The sequence below is a fragment of the Schistocerca nitens genome, chromosome 5 (assembly GCF_023898315.1).
Source record: "Schistocerca nitens isolate TAMUIC-IGC-003100 chromosome 5, iqSchNite1.1, whole genome shotgun sequence".
Lineage (NCBI taxonomy): Eukaryota > Metazoa > Arthropoda > Insecta > Orthoptera > Acrididae > Schistocerca > Schistocerca nitens.
Genome location: NC_064618.1, coordinates 716,990,389 through 716,994,909, shown reverse-complemented (window position 1 = coordinate 716,994,909; position 4,521 = coordinate 716,990,389). Strand labels below are relative to the sequence as shown.

Here is a 4,521-nt window from a genome sequence, read left to right as displayed (position 1 = left end):
ATCCCTCCCTTGGGCAGCAGTATTCGTGGGATATAAAAATTTCGCAACCATTAATCTGGCATATGAAATTCAAGGCCTCTGCTGCTCGTTGAAGAACTTATGTAACTAAACGAAATAACTTATTCTCATCATATAATATTTCTTGCTCTCTTGGCGGAACGAATAAATTAATCAAAAACATCTGCCTGAAAGTCATCCATCTGAGCACGTTGATGTGACGGACATACTTAGAAATAGTCGGAACTGTATTAGTTTCTATTATATCATAACACAATACAAATTTAGAAGAAAATTCTGAAAGAAGTGAACTAACTTGGGACCTTTACTTTCAGTGAATGTAATTCAACTAGTTTGTTTGTTGAGAATCTAATTAAAACAAATTGTGTTGTAGGTGATCAATAATGCACTGGAAATAATGAGTACAAGATATATATAACTGTAAATAAGTTATATGTAATGTTGCGGTTCGAGTATCAATCAAGAACGTTGAAAATTTCACTTTAATTCTCTCCTACTTTTCTAATCTTCACAAATGTGAGAACCTAATGTTTCAGAATTATTTATGTTGGCAGGTAGTATATCATGAACAGCGGTTCAGTGTCTAACGCCAAACAGAAAGAGAGCAGAAATAGAATTTCCAGTCGCATCTGCACGAGGATCAGATTGGCAGTTGCAGTGGCTGATAGGAGTAATTGAATTTCTGCTCCAACGATGGACTATTCGTCTGTATCTTCTCTGTATGGGAGCTGTATTCGGAACTGCTTGGCTCGTGGTATGATACCTGGTGCTCTCCCTGTTCAACTGCTTTCAGGAGACTAGAATTATCCTTACAGTTGGAGATAGGTGCTATTAATATCCACTCTTCAGCAGGGAATAAGTGAATGCGCTTACGTGGTTATCAAGGCGTTATCCTATTCACTTGTACGGAAAGAATATGGTAACTCATCATCTCACCTGGGCTCCGCGCTTTAGTCGCCTCTACTACGTTTCAGGAGATACTGACAAGCCAACGCTGATGGAGGCAGCTGAAGAGTATTTCCTAAGCAGGTAGAACCCAGCAGACTTGTTTTGCGATCTAGAGCAAGCCTACAATACCATTTGGAAGCAGAAACTATTTATAATACACGAATCATGTTGACAATAGTGAAGCCTTCCTAAATTGATACAGTACTTACTGTTACGTATGTATTTTACGCACCACGCTGGAAAAGTAATACCGAACAGCAGAAAACTATTCTCCAATTATGTGTCATGAGATTTACCACAACGGTCATTGCAGTCAGTAGCATTTACACCAGGATAAAGACGTTTATACAGTTCTCTATGTTACTGAAAAACATTCGTATATTTCATATCTCTTTAAACGCCTCAACAGCAAATCATCAGTTGAAACTGACGGTGAAGATACTGCAGAAGTGGACAGAGCCGTAAGTCACCAGATTTTTGACAAATGAGCAATGGACATCGATTTTCAGTCTTCTCACACATTTTCCTACCACATGTGTTGCAGATGTGACACCTTTGTCAACTGGTGAAGCTTAAGGGTCTCATTTCCGGCAACAAACCCTCTTGTCTAAAACACTTGATGAATTCGAATGTATTGGCCCTCCAAGGGCGTAACATATAAACGTGCCTCAGAAACAGATCCTCGTGAGGGCATCTGCTCTCGAATAAAAGCACTCCGTCATCAGGCCACAAGTGGCCCATCGCGACCTTCCGACCGCCGTATCATCCTCAGCTGAGGATGCGGATAGGAGGGGCGTGTGGTCAGCACACCGCTCTCCCGGTCGTTACGATGGTTTTCTTTGACCGGAGCCGCTACTAGTCGGTCGAGTAGCTCCTCAACTGGCATCACGAAGCTGAGTGCACCCCGAAAAATGGCAACTGCACATGGCGTCCCAGATGGTCACCCATCCAAGTGCCGTCCACTCCCGACAGCGCTCAACTTCGGTGATCTCAAGGGAACCGGTGTATCCACTGCGGCAAGGCCGTTGCCTGTTCTCGAATAAGGCTGTTCACAAATACTAACAGGACCAGTCCCACTTCCCAATAACTCCTCAAGGTGCATCAAGCATTTAATATCATGTCTGATCTGAGTAGGAGTAGTCTTATCGCACTTTTAGGTTTAACTGACGATTCCAGACAAATTTAATAAAAAACTATTAAGTAATATTTTAAATCAGTACTGCTACTACAGAGTAGTCCCCAGACGGATATAGCTGTAAGAAAACTTGGTTACAAAAAATATCTTCCTAAAGATACACCAGGTTTATGTGAATAGGGTTGGATGTGCTATTACCCATCTTACATGTTCTTTATGTTAAAAAAGAAATTGATGGGACTTAGTGCCACCGCAAAGCGATACCTACACTCCTGGAAATGGAAAAAAGAACACATTGACACCGGTGTGTCAGACCCACCATACTTGCTCCGGACACTGCGAGAGGGCTGTGCAAACAATTATCACACGCACGGCACAGCGGACACACCAGGAACCGCGGTGTTGGCCGTCGAATGGCGCTAGCTGCGCAGCATTTGTGCACCGCCGCAGTCAGTGTCAGCCAGTTTGCCGTGGCATACGGAGCCCCATCGCAGTCTTTAACACTGGTAGCATGCCGCGACAGCGTGGACGTGAACCGTATGTGCAGTTGACGGACTTTGAGCGAGGGCGTATAGTGGGCATGCGGGAGGCCGGGTGGACGTACCGCCGAATTGCTCAACACGTGGGGCGTGAGGTCTCCACAGTACATCGATGTTGTCGCCAGTGGTCGGCGGAAGGTGCACGTGCCCGTCGACCTGGGACCGGACCGCAGCGACGCACGGATGCACGCCAAGACCGTAGGATCCTACGCAGTGCCGTAGGGGACCGCACCGCCACTTCCCAGCAAATTAGGGACACTGTTGCTCCTGGGGTATCGGCGAGGACCATTCGCAACCGTCTCCATGAAGCTGGGCTACGGTCCCGCACAACGTTAGGCCGTCTTCCGCTCACGCCCCAACATCGTGCAGCCCGCCTCCAGTGGTGTCGCGACAGGCGTGAATGGAGGGACGAATGGAGACGTGTCGTCTTCAGCGATGAGAGTCGCTTCTGCCTTGGTGCCAATGATGGTCGTATGCGTGTTTGGCGCCGTGCAGGTGAGCGCCACAATCAGGACTGCATACGACCGAGGCACACAGGGCCAACACCCGGCATCATGGTGTGGGGAGCGATCTCCTACACTGGCCGTACACCACTGGTGATCGTCGAGGGGACACTGAATAGTGCACGGTACATCCAAACCGTCATCGAACCCATCGTTCTACCATTCCTAGACCGGCAACGGAACTTGCTGTTCCAACAGGACAATGCACGTCCGCATGTATCCCGTGCCACCCAACGTGCTCTAGAAGGTGTAAGTCAACTACCCTGGCCAGCAAGATCTCCGGATCTGTCCCCCATTGAGCATGTTTGGGACTGGATGAAGCGTCGTCTCACGCGGTCTGCACGTCCAGCACGAACGCTGGTCCAACTGAGGCGCCAGGTGGAAATGGCATGGCAAGCCGTTCCACAGGACTACATCCAGCATCTCTACGATCGTCTCCATGGGAGAATAGCAGCCTGCATTGCTGCGAAAGGTGGATATACACTGTACTAGTGCCGACATTGTGCATGCTCTGTTGCCTGTGTCTATGTGCCTGTGGTTCTGTCAGTGTGATCATGTGATGTATCTGACCCCAGGAATGTGTCAATAAAGTCTCCCCTTCCTGGGACAATGAATTCACGGTGTTCTTATTTCAATTTCCAGGAGTGTAGATGTTTAGGTCGCTGGTGAGCCGTGAATAGTTCTCATATGAAAGGATTGAAGGATTGACTTATCTGAAAGTCGGATAAAGCTTCCACTCTGTAGCGGAGTGCACCCTGTTGTGAAAGAAACTGAAACTATATGCCACACAGGTGTTCTGGCTACGGGCTGCGATGCACAACACCGCCCCGACTGATCTATTCACCCACGACAGACATTACCCAAAGCTATCTGCTACGCCTATATTGAGAGTTGTATGGATAACTTAGTTGGTATGAGCACTCCTCAGAATAACGAGTCAGATGTCTCATTGGTAAGGCACTACACTCGCATTCGAGAATATGGCAGCTTAAATATATGTCCCACAATCCAGACTGATTTGGGGACATAATATGTGCTCCACTGTTTGCGCATTGAATTCCAGGAAGCTTTAGAAAACAAAAGAGAAATATTAGAAGCGTTAAACCCGACCGCATTTCCCTGTCTGACATACGCTTCCAACTGTTAAAGGCAGTACTGTCTATGTGAAATAATTACCTCAAAAAACAGCCACTGTGAGCACTAGTACAGGGACACAGCGTCAGCTGCCTAGTGCACTGTACGCCAAGGATTGTCAGCCAGTATGGTAAAAAGAATGGTTTAAGCCGTCCAGGTCGTTTTCGAAAATCTATACAACATGGAAGATGAAAGCTGCCGGTTGCCAAACCAGAACGACGTGTCGGACTGACTTCATGTCTGC

At 47.0% G+C, this 4,521-nt stretch overlaps 1 pseudogene; it reads right to left on the bottom strand.

Annotated features, from left to right (window-relative positions):
• Window positions 1-1,878: 1,878 nt before the first annotated feature.
• On the bottom strand, window positions 1,879-1,996 carry LOC126261484 (5S ribosomal RNA; annotated as a pseudogene).
• Window positions 1,997-4,521: the final 2,525 nt, after the last annotated feature.